We start from the raw sequence: 15,596 nt of genomic DNA, 5'->3' as shown, positions 1-15,596 counted from the left end.
TGTGTCTCTTAATGTTATAGCTACATTGTACAGATTGATTGCTGACTCATTGGTTACAATTTGAATTATTTCTTTAAGAGAAATCGATGAGGGTGGGAGAAGAGTGGGCACCAGAAAGGGGGATGCTAGAGCAAATGATGTGACAACATGTTGGCTTCAGAGATTATCTTGTTTTTAAACTGTACTAAGGAAACACTGCCACTGCCACAGGTGTAGAAGGGTCCATGCTTCCGCACAGCCTCACTGAAATGGAAGTGATGAGATATAGCATCATCATAAGTAGAAAGGCCCTCTCCCTTTAAGAAGTAGCAAGGCGACTCTGCCCAATACAGTAAAATCATTGTTAACAAAGTCAATGCTGCCTTCTGGTGGCAAGACAGAAAAACAGGTGCAAAATAGTACCTTTAATTTATCCTTTGAAAAACTCCCATGTATGTACATACAATGTATCTTGATCATATCCAACTCCCTTCCCCATTCCAACTCTCCTTGGGTTCCTCCAACATGGCTCCCTCTCAACTTCATCATTCTTTTATTTTAGAGCAATTTTATTGAATCCAATTAATATTGCCTTCATGCCCATAGATGTGGGACCATCCAATGGGGCCTGGGCAATCTGCCAATGGGTGTATATTCCCTGGAAAAATGTTATTCTCCCTACCCCAACAGCTATCAACTGCCAATACCTTCTCATCTGGGGACAAGGTGACCCCTTCCCTATTCAGGCTGGAATTTTAATTGGCTTGATCTTTTATAGACCTTGTACAGGTAATCACAGCTTCAGTAAGTCCCTGTATGCCACAGCTATGACATTCCCAGAAGACTGTATTCCAGATTACTCCTCCTCACTTTGTCTCTCTTATATTCTTTCTGACCCCTCTTCCATGATGTCTGAGAAAAACAGACTTTTTTCTTTTTCATTTCTTCTCTAACATATTACATTCTGACCACACATTCTCCTCCCTCCTCACTTCCCAGTCCCTTTTGCTTATATCCTCTTTCCTCCACATTCATTCCTCCTACTTTCCTTCAGAAAAGGGCAGCCCTCCTAGGGACATCAACCAAACATGGTATATCAAGTTATAATAAGACTAGACACATTCCCTGAAGAGACTTTCTTTTTATTGCTATTATTTGAAAAATTTGTACAATTTTGTATTTTGCTCATATCCAACTACTGTCCCCTAATCACTAAATCTTCTGTACTCATCTCTTTAGAAAAAATGAACATCTAATTTCTGTTGTTCCTACACTTCAGGTGTGTGGGCATCTAAAGGAGTGTGGTTGATCTATGAGGGACCACACACTTAAATTGATTCTCCATATTTCCCAGCAGCTATCAATTGCCAATAGATCGTCATCTAAGTGTGTGAATTGGTACCCACCTTCTCTTTCCATGATGGGGTTTTGTCTGGCCTGAGCTTGTGCAGATTTTGTGCATGCTGTCACAACTACTGTGAGTTCATTTGATCACTGACCCTATTGTGTCTGAGAAGCACTATTTCTTTGCAGTTACCAACTGCCTCTAGATCTTACAATCTTTCTGCTGACTTTTAAAAACATACCATCAGTCAATAGAGTTAGGACTAACATTCTAGAAGGTTGGTAGAAGAAACATAAAAAAATGGACTTGACTTGATGCTGTTAGAACATGAGAAGTAGAGGAAATACCAAAGTGTATGGCATGTTTGGTATGGAGCATTTAGATGATTTCTTAAGCTGACAAACAACAAAATAAAATTAATGCTTCTTCAGTGGCTGGCTCTGAGAAGAGATGGATTGCTTGCTTGTTTCTCAGTGAGTACAGAGACAAGGAAGTTGCCCACTACCAAAAAAAAATGTGTGTCAAGAAAATCATCACACTTGTAACAGCCATTACACACTCTGTGTCTTAGGTTTAGTTTATCAGGCTTATATTTATTTTTACTTTTGTAAAACATGACTTCCCGGGGAAAAAGGAGGAAAAGAAAGTGGGGAGAGCCTACAAAATCAAAGGACACCTGTTGCCTTAACCAAGCTGTCCATTCACAGCTGTTTGCCAGAGTTCCATCCCTGCTCTGTTCCTGGGTAAACCAGAACTCCCAGAACTGCAAATACAATCTTCACATGAATGCATTTTCACATTAAATCACTCACTTAGATTCATAGATGATAAACAATATGTTTGGTATTGTTTCCATTAGTCCTGCTGCTGTTATTGTCAAATAATAAGATCAATAAATCTGTATTTACGTATTATCACAGGTAAGAGACACTGGTGAGATTACTACGAGAAAGCATGCTCTAGTTTAGTGGTTCCTAAATTCTTTTATCTCTAGTGATTGATAGATTGTCTTGATACTTGAGTCTTTTTCTAAGTACTAAAATTAGACTATTTGCCTTGAAAAATAATTTTCTACTCAGATGTAGAGACATCTACTTTCTGAATTTCTGAGAAGCTTGACAAAAATCCTCCTAAAAATTAGGCATGTATCAACTTTTTACTTAAAGTGCTTTATTTAATGGATATATTCAGAACATACACTATTGTCTTCAACATGCTTTTTCCAAACTTTTTTCTTTATTTTAGTGCTATATGATATACACACTCTATAGAAAATCCATCTGCAACATACAATTAGTGAACTTTTAACATGTAGACACTTCAATAATTAGATCTTGTTTTTACAATGTGTTTATACACTTTTATTTTATAATGTTCGTCTCTACAAAGTCTTCCAGTTGTTCAAGAACTTCTGCACTGAAACTTTTACCTACATTCTTATGTTTTCTATAACAGTTATCCCCCAGGCACACGGTATCTGCTTTAAGAAAATGTCAAAGAAATGGATGAAAATAGTATCCTTACTTTTTCTAGGGTTGCCAGGTAAAACAAGAATTCTCAGTTAAATTTGGATCTCAGGAAAATATCTCTCAGTGTTTTAATAGTATATTTATACTAAATTATTGGCTACTTACCTGACATTCAAATTTAATTGCACTGTGTATTTTTTTCTTGCTAAATTGGGTGACTTTCCTCTTGCTTGAATGTATAGCATGTCTATCAACAACTCAGCATGCACCAGGCTATGCTATTTCTAATGCTACATTTGCCTCTCACAGAGTACAAACAATACAGGGCAAGACACAAAGGGGTCAGAAAAATTTTTGCTAATGCTAATGTTTTGAATGGCTTCCCATTAGGTGCTTGGGGGAAAATTATATTTCAGGGAAATGAACAATAGTACACAGAGATGGCAGAAACATATTTTGATTTTTTTGAACTGTGAATGAGGGAATGTAAGGGAAGCATCAATATGAACAAGTGTTTCTGGCCTGGTCCAGCCTTGAACTCAACTTCAAATGTCAGTGTAAATGTTGTTTTTGCCAACAAGATTTCTGAGTCTGAGTGAAGTGCCACACCCAAGGGGGTACAGAATAATTCAAAGGACTCAATCCCTAGATTCTGACCTTCTAGTGATGTGTTGGGGATGCTTTGTGCTGATCTTCCCAGAGAATCCCACCAGCAGGTCTCAAGTAAGGAATGAGTGATAGAGTAGGATATCTACTGGTCCTTTGTATTATTTATGATGAGTATAAAGATATTAGATTATGATGTGAGTAGTGGGGTAGAGAACAGTAGAAAAATTAAGATTGGAATCATTCTGAGAGAAAGCATTAATGATGCTAATGAGAGCATCCCAAGAAATAACAGCTCAATGGAGTATAAAACTAAATGGGAAAGAGGGATAAAAAAATCAGCACTGTCAGTGTCATGAGCACAAGTTCATCCTAAAAGCTTCTCAGACTGAGTAGATGAGCAATGAGTTAACAACAAAAGACATTAGAGTTGCATATTATCCATCATGTATCAAAGAAAGGTAATAGATGGACAGATGGAAAATGATGCTCCCAGTGACTTAGTTAGTTTCTTGTGGCTGTGACAAAACACCATAAACAAGCCATCCTGTAAAAGAAAGCTTTTAATTTTCCTTAAGGTAGAGAAAGAGAACATTGGGATTTCTACCAGTGTTTCAAAACCTCCAAGAATTACCTCCAATGACACACATTCTCCAACAAGACCACACCTCCGAATCCTTCCCAGTTTCACCAACCAGGGACCAAGTATTCAAATATACAAGCCTATGAGGCTACTCATTTAAACCACGACACCAATGTAAGTACCAACTGAGTGAAAACAACAAAATAAACCCTAATAGAAACCAGAATATTTTGAACTGTGACTAATAAAGAAATCTGCATTAAAACTTAAAACTGTATAACTTAAACAGTGTCTAAAAGGAAATTTGTTAAGTGCATTTTTGAGAAAGAAAATAATTTTAAATGAAGATGACAAAAATTCTATTGAAGAAGAGAAGAATAAACTATTGAACAGATTCAAAGAAATGAAAAAGGAAATGATATAGCTAAGAGAATGTGAAATGGAAAACAAAAAGCTTGATCCAAGGAGATTTAAAAACAAACAAACAAAAAACCTTGTCAATAAAAAGGAAATGATGCAATCAAAACACAGAATTATGTTGGAAATAGTCACAAATATAAATTTTAGAATAATGGTGTTATTAAAACTATTCTGATTAAAATTGAAAACCTAGAGAAGTGGATAAATTGATAGTAGCTGCTCTTTTCACTAATCTGAACATTCACGGGGACTTACAGGTTTCTATCAATAACAGTCACAAACTGGGTCTTTCTTCTTAATCAACTCTTGGGCAAACAGAGAACCAGAGTGAAACCCTCTTCCATCACACAGTGTGTCACACCCATACAAACTATGCCCAGACTCTATGAACTCCCAGTTCACTCTTGGCCACCCTCTGAGACAGAAGGGTGTAGGATGCCCATTTGGAGCCGAAGTGACTCATCTGAGAATCTGCAGCCTGCAGCCTCCACTGTGCATGCAGCTGGTGAGAGGCCAACTCCCTCGTGCAGCTGACCAGCTTCCTTCTGTGGGCGTGGTCTCAGGTTCAGCAACTGGGCATCTTGGGGTCACCAAGGGCACGAGGAGGCCAAGAGATCGCTGCCATCTTGGTCCCTGGCGGTGGGCAATGTTCCCAGAATAGGGGCCTGGCCTGTGCTGAGGTTGTTGGTAAGCTCAAACTCTACTTATGGCCAGCCTGTTCTAGCCTCTGTGTCTTGCCACCTCCTCTTTTTCTGCCCTGACCTCCAGTGGCTTTTAGCTTCCGGGGCAACGGCCTTCCACAGACCTGAGGTCTCCCGAGACTCTTGTAGATCCTCACCCTTCCGGCTCCAACGGTGGGTGGTTGCGCAGCCTCTTTCTGGGACCTACCACCCAGCAATCAAAGACACAGGGAGAAATGAGTGTATAACGTACCATTTTAAGTTTTTTGTTACTTAATTGTAACTCATACACATTCCAAAAATGTTTTCTCCCTGACCACTCACTTTTGGAGTTAAAAACTAACGAGCAAGCCCTTTGCAGCATGTCTGCTAACCCAGGGAGTCAAGTGAGAGAGACTGCTTTCTGCTTTTCCATTAGTTTAGTGCTTAATGCTACCCTGTACACCCTTCTTTCTCTGCATTCAAATGGATACCCCTAATATTTTACTGTTCTGTGTACGTTGACATGGCAATTTTTTTCTAAACAAAATGAGATTTTTAAATTCTCTCCATCAGTCAGTAAAAATATGTTCAATATATATATTTAGTAATTGGGAAAAAAGATGTCATTTTCTGATAGCCCACCATTAATAAACATTCAGGTCCCCACGTTTTGTAACTGAGCCACGGCAAGCTGCACATACTTGAAGTGTAAAATTTGATGACACTTGAAAACATGTGCACACCCATAAAAACACTGTAATCAACAGAATAATAAACATATCCCCTAGTTTGGGTTTCCTTTGATGAGACACCATCCCACAGCCCTTCTGCTAGGCAACCACTGGGAACTTTTTCCCAGGGCAGTTTGCATTTTTTTTTTTTTTTTTTAGAATTTTATATACATGTGTGTGTTTTCTCCCTGCTGTTTTCATTCTGCATATTTTCTGACTCGTTTGTGCTGTGGTATACATAACATTGCCTTTTCATTATTGCAAAGCATAGGATGCCAACTATTCCTCTGCAGTGTGCTTCTCCTGCTGTTTTGAATGACATCTGTATTATTCTCACTTTTGACATTTGTATTAATCACATTTTTGGCTTTTACAAATATACCACAGTCTCCTTACATGTTTTGTCCCTGCGAATATTTTTTTTCGATGTAGGAGTGAACTGGCTGAGCCAAAGGAACTACTGTATCTAAGTTTTGAAAATAAAAGTATCAAACTCTGCATGGTTACAACATTTTATGACTATGCACTGTCAATGATATTTCCAGTCACCGTTCCATAGTTCACCCATGCTTGGTATGGCTATGCTTTAATTACAACCCTTCTCCAGGGTGGGGGGGTATTCCTTTGTTGGGATTTAGTATACATCTATCTACAGAAATGAACATTGAAACATATATAATGAAACACACACACACACACACACAGTATCTTTTTTGAAGCAGGCTTTTCTGTATCCTATGCTGGCCTTGAGTTTGCTATGGGCCAAGATTGGCCTTTCTTCTGAACCTTCTTCCCTCATCTTCCAGATGTTAGAATTACTAGGTAGAGATGTGCTACCTAGTTTGGTTTATGCTTTAATTGGGCTTGAACCCAGGGTTTTCTGCATGCTAAGCAAGCAACCTACACCAGCCTTGTATATCCTTTGTAATGTAAGGACTGCTAAAAGTTTTGTCAATTTTATTGTATTATTAATTTTTATTTTGTACTCTTGACTATTGAAAATTGGTTTTTAGTCTTCATTTTAATGGCTATGAAGACTTTAATTCTTTTTCTAACTTCTTATCATCATATAATTATTGTATAAAATGATAGGTTTAGTTATGACATTTTCCTCCACGAATAGCACATAACTTGGTCATAGCCACCGTTCTATCACCTCCTTCTTCTTTTCTGTCATTGCTCTGATTCCTTGTCAAATAGTCCTTTTCTTCTTTCTTGTTTTTTAAATTTAGATGGTATACATGAAAGAAAATATCCAATGGTTTTCTGTGTCTGGTATATTTCACTTAACATAATAATTTCCAGTTCTATCCATTTTCCTCCATGTAACACAATTTCATTTTCTTTATGGCTGAATAAAACTCCAGTATGTATGTGCACCAGACTTCCCTTGCCCATTTGTGTGTTGATGGACCCGTAGGCTGATTCCACATCTTGGTTGTTATGAATAATGGAACAATAACTGTGAATGTGCAAATATCCATATGGAATACTGACTTAGATTCCTTTGCGCAGACACACACCAGGAGCAGTGCAGCTGGGTCACATGCTGCCCTTTAGTTAAGAAGCTGTGGTAAATGTCCACAGTGGCTGTAATAATTTACCTTCTCTGAAGTGGTGTGTATGAGTTCCCCACTCCCACCCTGTGAGTTCTACAGTATCATTTATTTAGTCTTTCCTGATAATTGCCATTTTGACTGAATTGAGATAGAGTTGAAAGATAGTTCTGATTTACATTTACTCCACAGCTAAGGATCCTGCAAATGGCCACTTTTCTAGCTCTTTTTAATTCTTACGCAGTATACACTTGATACATTTGTGTTGATATGTTCCTACTTTACAAAGGCGATTATGAAGAGCTTCCCTTTTCATACTTGTACCATCTGAAAAATGGGCAGACACATACTTTAAAATGTTTTGTCCTTTGGAGAACAGCACAAAGAAGACACAACCCTTTCTTTTCACAGAGAGACGGTGAAGTGGTCCTACTTTAGCTTTCTTTTTAAACCTGTCTGAGAAGAAAGAGAAGATGAAAATCTAAGATGGAGCCCCATTGCGTTTCTGTCTCCTGTTGTTTGGATGAAGGCAGACCTTTTCCTTGCCTCTCTCTGTTTGTTCCTCCCATTGTCCCTGCTGCAGATGGCTTCATCATAATGAATAGTTACTTGTCCTGACCCTGCACACTCTTTAGCAGGCACGATAGGTACCTTTTTTTTTCTCTCCCATTTTCTTTGAATTCTAGATCTTTTGATTTTCATTTGTTTAGGGATTCCAGTGGATCCCATACATTTTTCAATGTTTCATTTTTTTATCTGTCTTTCTAGCTCTTTCTAGGTCCCTTCTTTGTTCTTTAACTGTGGCTTACTATAATTTGTGTTTCTGACTTTGCTTGGAGCAAAGAACATATCATCTTTGGTTCCTCTGGTAACACCTATGCATTTTAAGCCACTGTGATTTGAGCAAAGGATTTATATATACTTTAGTTACAGGTCTGGTCATCTAAGTCACCCCGGATTTCAGCAAGCATCTATTCTTTTCTTCTAGAGACTTCACTACTTCCTCATCTGCCTAACTTTTGGTTTCCTTGTGTAGCTCTTAATTTAGCTTCCCGTTTATTTGGCATTCCTTCATTATTTTTGACAAAATAATGCTTCCTTTAAAAAGCATCAGCAGCCGTATGTGTTTGTACTCGTACCTACGGATATCTGAAACCAACTTGGTAGGTAGAATGCTATCCAGTGCAGCAAATATTGATCCTTTAAGTGCTTTATGAGATGCTCTTCTCAACTGACCATAAGGATAGACCTTCATTATCCAGCCAGTCTTTTATACTACCAGGGCTGCTCCAACTGGGGAAGCTTTCACATCCAAGCTTTATTTACATTAAAATAAACCTTTGAAACATTATTTTTATGCTCATCAATCACTTCAAGTTGCTTGCAGATCTACTGTTTTATATTTCCTGATTTCTTTCATTCTACCATAGATTTGCTTTTTTTTCAGCAAATGAGGACTTTTTTTTTCTTTGCACATGGCTATCCAATTGTTTTAGCATCCTTGTAAAAATTTAATTATATTTATAATTTTAATTTTTTGAGTTGCGGGTCTAGCCCAGGACCTGTACTTGCTAGGCAAATGCTATATCTCTGAGGCAAACCCCCAATCTCTGTGCAATGGGTTTGCTGTGCTAGGAAGTGAGGGTCTTTTTCTTTTTGTGTGCCTGTCCAATTGTTAATATCCTTTAAAATTGATTTCTAGTTACAATTTTTATTTTTTGAGTTGAGGCAAACATTATGCTTTCGAGGCAAATTTGTAATCCCTGTGACATTCTTTTTAATTTGTTGTGAGCCACCTCTTAGGTGCTGGGAACCAAACTCAGGTCCTTTGCAAGACCAGTCAGTGTCCTGAATTGGTGAGTCATCTTTCCAGTTCAACATATGGAACTTTATGTGTCATTTTTGTTTCACTTCTGAGGCCTCCTCCTTCTTAAAGGTTTTAACAGTTTTAAAGGACAAAAATCATTGCATTAATCCACTCAACACAATAGGCTTCAGGGTAGCTTTTTACTTTAAGATAGTATATAATGTTTCCACAAACATTTGTGGGCATGTTTTTGTGTGTATATATGGTTTTGGTTTTTCTTGGTGCTGTGTCTAGATGTAATGAAAGGCTGTTAAAAATTTCCCAAATTGGCTGTGTTACTTTTCAATTTTGTCAGCAATATAGGAGGGCTCCAGTTTCCCCACATCCATACTCCCTTGTGATTCTCCATCTATTTGACTATAGCCATCCTAACGGATCTACAAGAGGTGTCTCACTACGTTTTAATTACCATTTCCTTAGTAACTAGTACTATCTAATGACTTTTCAATTGCTTACTTTTGCATATCCTGTTTTGATCATATCTGGTTAAATTTTGTCCATTTTAGAACTGTATCACGTATCTTTCTGTTGTTTGGTTTAGGAGATATTCATTTATATTGTGAATCGAGTTCCTTATTGGATATTTGCAAATACTGTCTCCTAAGTAGTTCTTTGTAAGCAGAAGATTCTGCCCCATTATACAGTTCTTAAACCTTCTTATAGTTTTCTTTATGGAACAGACATTTGTTATTTATGATCTTCCAAATTATCTGTTTTTTCCTTGTTATTTAGACTTTCAGAATTACACTTAAGAACCACGTTGTGGCTTAATTATTTAAGTCATGCACATTTATTCTAAGGAATTTTTTTGTCTAAGTGTTGTAGGCAGGTTCTTGAATTAACTTTTGAATGTTTTATGAGCTATAAGTCCAATCTCATTATTAAAGACTCATTTTACTGTTTAAAAATTAATTATGTATGTGTGCAGATCTGTCTAGAGGCATCTAGCCTTGCCAGGGTGTTTGTGTTAGTGGCCACATCCCTTTGGGTGTGGCTTCCCATGTGGCTGGAACTGGAAAGAGGACAGGTGAGGTGGGGGCTCTTTCTTGCATTGTGGATTGGATCCGAAGGGCAGAGAAAGGTTTCAGAGGTTCTTTATTATTATCTGTGTAAGTTGTTCCCCAATAAAACACCCATTTATCGTTTATCTTGGGTCTAGTGAACTCATTATCACCCACCTTCAGATATGTGCATGTGAGTGTAAATTCCCACAAAGGCCAGAAGAGGGTGTCCAATCCCCTGGAGATGGAATTAGAAGTGGTGGAGTACCAAGTGTGGGTTCTGGGAACTGAACGCAAATCCCCTGGAAGAATAGAAAAGTGTTCTCTAAATGCTCAGCCATCTCTCCTGTTCCAACTTCACTTCTTATCCACAAGTAAAACAGTTTTCCAGGGCTTTTTATTGACTGTATCATTGCCTCACTAGTTACCCTGGTACTTTCCATGGTGCTAGTCCTGGCACAGAGATACAGAAGCAACAGTGAGTGAAGTTACTGGCTGCTTATGTTGACTGAGTAAGGGATACTGAGGTCTATGGATAGTTATTGTACTTTTCACTACCAAATACTAGAGGTAAAAATGGTGCTAATTATATATAAACAGTGCCTTTTATTGAGCACTCGTGATGGTACTACAGGTTGACCTTTAAAGATATATATATATATATATATATATATATATATAGTAATATATACTATATTATATATTTAATAGATAATCTCATGTGATTGGATGGAAGGTATTTATAAAGGCCTTTACAGTGATGTTGGCATGTGATGATTGGTGTGAGTTGAAAACAGAATTTGCTTTTCCCTCCATTTCTTTTGCATAAAACAACCTGACAAGGTTTCCTTATTTACCTTTGGGTATTTTTCAATGTGAAGCAAGCTTGTCACTTCAAGGAAAACAACAGACAGCATTTGTCAGTGATAAAACTCAAGTTCTAAGGCAAAAATTAGAAAAGTAGAAAATTAGTGTCCTGACATGATTTGATAACTTTTCTGGTGAGGTTGCTGGCATTGTTAATTAATTTGATCCTGGTGCTCTTGGATATACTAGTCCTGTATTAGTGGATAGACCAGTGTTTTCATACAAATTGATACAACATCTTATGAACTCATTCATGTTTGAAAGTTCAGTTTCAAGACAAACCAGTGGGTTTTTAGGTAGCAGAGTATGGCATGTTCCTCCATTTGCTTTTCTTTTTCACATGGTAAGTAACTGCTTACAAACAATGCTTATTAACTTTTTATGCATATCAAAGACTATCTTCCCTCTCTTCCATGTCTTCTATGTTCAGATCTTCTTCACATGTTTTGCCTAGTAAATTTATGGAAAAATATGCAGTTTTTCAAAGCCTGCATTATGATTTTGGGGGCTAGATAAGTTTTTTGCTGTTATTTATTTGTGTGTTTGTTTCATTTTTTTTCAAAACAGGGTTTCTCTGTGTATTAATGGCTGTCCTGTAACTCATTCTGTAGATTAGGCTGGTCTTAGAATCACAGAGCTCCACCTACCTCTGTCTCCCAAGTCTGGGATTAATGCCTGGCCGATAGTTTTTTATAATGGAAATTCTGATCTTGGATATTTAGCACCCCTAGTGGCCTCTACTCACTAGATGCCAGTAGCACTGTCCCCTTTACCCCAGTAGCACCAACCAAATGTATCTTCAGACATTGCAAAATGTTTTGTTGGGGGAAAGAATTCACTCTAGGTGGTGTTTCTATGCCAGTTTAAAATATACTAGAAAAATTAAGTCCTAATTTGTAAACACATAGATTAAAAATACTGCACGTTGCTTTTTTTTTTTCTACTAAATTTAAAACCAGAAGTTAGAAATCAACTCAGCTATTTGCAGAAATCTAGAGGAAGGAATACAGTTTGTAGATACCCACTTTGAAACTGACTAATTTACTACAGGATGACTTTGCCATGTTCTTGGCCAGAATTTCACCAGATTTAGCCTGCATTTTTTTTTTTTTTTGAAAAAGGAAGAATTGATAAGCTGGTCCTATTTGCTTTGGTTTGCCTTGTATTTGAAACCTTATTCTTCTTTTCATTTTTTTCTGATAATTATATGGTTAATGTAACATAGTAGTAGGAAAAACTAGGGGTGATAATACAGTGGGAGCACCATTAGAAACTTGGGCTGGTGCTTCTGAACTTCTCAACCTTAAATTTTGTGGCCTTAGGTATGAAAAATGTATTGTTAAAATCAGTTAAACTAATGTACTGAAAAGCTTTTAAATATTTAAAGTATTGTAACTGTGAAGGACTGTTCCATTAAGCTTTTTAATTAAGCTCAGGAAAAACAAAATGGGAATAGGTTTTAGCCTACACTCTTCAGAATATAGACCCCGGGACCTCTAGGTACACACATCCTACAAGTGCTCGAACTGTTCTTGGTCTGAATGGAGACATATGTGTAAAATAATATGATTTGAAGACTCACGTTTAAAAAAAGAAACCAAGAATTAATACTTTTATATTGACTACATATTAAGCTCAAAGTAATTTCATTCCTGAAGGGTTAAGATGGTGGGCTAGAAGCTGCTTTTGTGTGGACTGGAGAGAGATTTAGAATAAGAAGATCTATTCTATAATCCAAAGAGAGAGGAGCTTCAGAAATAAACGAAGTAAGTAACGAGATACCTGCAAATGTCCAGAGAAAGATGCACAGCACAGTGGAGGGAAGGAGGGAAGCCAAACAGCCCGGTCATGTGGATTCTTGTGGGGCGGGGTGAGAAGCAGAGGCAGTTTCCAAAGTTTATCTTCTCTTTGCTGAATGTTACTGGAGACAGAGCTTTCTGGAGCATCATGCTCAGTGGGATCATATCCAAGGAAGACTGGAGACTCCCAAACCAGCAGTTGTACACATTCCTACAAAGACACACAAGAAGCAGTAAAAGGCAGTAGTAGAACACGTCTCCTCTAAAAGATCATTAAGTCTTCAACTGTGCAACTAAAAGACATTGAAACATGCTAAAATACCAGATGAAGAGTTTGAAAGGTTTCTGACAAAAATGGTCAACAATACAAAGAGGATACAAACAAACAGATGGATCCAATATGGGGCCTGGAGAGAAAAATTAACTGCATTGAAGAAAACATCTGAACACGAATGAGAAATTCACCAATATGAGCAGAAATGTTGGCAAAGGCACTGAGAAAAAAAAAAAACCCTAAAGGATTGCATGGAAATCATAAACCTCAGCGAATCAAGTAATCGTACAGTGGGGACCATCACTGGTAACCTTAACCAAGCAGAATGGCTGAGAGTGGATGACAAGGTCACTGAAATATTATATTCAGACATCAGTAAGGAAAACAAATAAAACAAATGACAATGAGCACAATATCCCCAAATTGTGATATAATCAAGAGATTGAACCGAGAATCCATGGAATAGAAGGAGGAACTGAGGTCTACACTAAAGGCAAACAGAATCTATTCAGTGAAATTATGGCAGAAAATTCTCCAGGTCTCAAGAAACAGGCATCCAAACACATGAGGTACTTAGAAACTCAAGATAGACATGGGCAGAGAATGTGTCCATGACATACTCTAGTCAAATGTCAAAAGCATACAGTAAAGAAACACTATGAAACCCATGAGGGAAAAATGCCATGCACACCCCACCTCTGTGTGTATGTGTGTGTAGGTCATGAAACTAGAAAGGTGATCTATCTCAAGAGGGAAGGAAGATGTTGGGGAGAGGTTAAAATGAGAGGAAAAGGAATCCTGATGTGACAGTAGCAGAGGGGATTATCCGAGGGGAAGAAGGAAACTGGAGGGGCTGGAGAGGATCAGGAGGCCTGGGGGAGGGAGAAGAAGAAAGAAGGGGATAAACTAGAAAAAGCAGAATGACATCATTTTTGTATGCTAAGTCACAAAACTAAAATAATGGAGTGGAGACTGTAGCTGTGTGTGAGAGCACTTGCCTCACATGACTTCAAGTTCTATTACTGCCAAATAATAATATAAATATTAAAAAAGAAAACCACACCTTGCATATACACAGAAAGGAATAACATCAGGTTAAAAATAGGAAAAAACATGTCCCAATACTTGCTACAACAGCACATGTAATCTCTGAAACATTATGCTGAATGAAAGAAGCCTGTCATGAAATGCCACGTATTGCAAGATTCCACAGAGATGAAGTATCCAGGGGAAAAGAACCTATATGTATAGAAAATTGGGAGTTTCCAGGAATATGGTATATAATGGGAGATATTGCCTAAAGGGTATGTGGTATTCTTTGGGGTGACAAGAAGTATGGGAACTAGCTAGAAGCAGTGATTGCATAATACCAGGAATGTACTGAATCTCGGGTTACTGTCTTGAAAATGGCCAATTTTATGATATATAAATTTTATCTCAATGAAGTTAAGAAAGTGAAAACCAAAACAAATCCATATCCCTTTTGTTTAAAGCAACTATAGTACTAATGATTAGAAATATGGCTCAGTTATGTGTTCATTTGGCCCTACTGGAAGATTTAACTTGATACTAATCCATAGCAGGCAAACTCAAATGAGTGACATCATCTATAACGTATCCTATAGATTTAGGGAAATTTAGTATAGGAAGAACTCTATATTAATTAAAAATAACTTTTATTTAGTGTACAAATTATATTTTGTTGCAACAATTTTATACATATTTAGGAATATACTTTGTTGTTTTTTATCCTCCTTTACAGTTCTCTGCCATCGATTTAGTTCATTCTTGATGGCTTCCTTCCCTCCCAAATAATCCCTGCTTCTGCTTTGATAACACACACACACACACACACACACACACACACACACACACACACACAGTGCATATAACATTTTTCTCAAACCCTAAAGGAACTGTGATACTATAAATTTTAGTATAAAATCACTTCAAGATTTTGAGCCTTGAATTTGAATGAAATTAAAAAATGTAGAGGAAATTAACTTTACAAAACCAGAATATGAAATGTATACTAAGTTTTAAAGTAGAGGACACAAGTCCATGTGATGAACTCATGGACTATCTAAGTTAGACTCCCTCATATGTTTTATTTGCATTTTCCTGTATTGCTTGACACATGACTGTAGAAGCAGATGTGCAATTAGAAATGTATAAACTTGATATTTTCAATATTGTGGTTTGGGATGCAATAATAAGACACATTATGTGAATGTGTGTTCATTAGAATGATTGTATTCTTATTTGATGATTTTACAATTAAATTTTATAAACTTGAGATTATTAGAATACCAATGAATACATTTTATAGATGTTTTAATGTTTTTATCTTTAATGACTTTCTGCTGAAAAAGCCCTAACTTAATTAAATCTCATTTCATAGATTTAGAGTTTGATTAGAAGCAAAAACAAGTTTGTC

This window comes from Cricetulus griseus, chromosome 7 (genome assembly GCF_003668045.3).
Source record: "Cricetulus griseus strain 17A/GY chromosome 7, alternate assembly CriGri-PICRH-1.0, whole genome shotgun sequence".
Taxonomy (NCBI): Eukaryota; Metazoa; Chordata; class Mammalia; order Rodentia; family Cricetidae; genus Cricetulus; species Cricetulus griseus.
Note: the sequence above shows the minus strand (reverse complement) of the source record.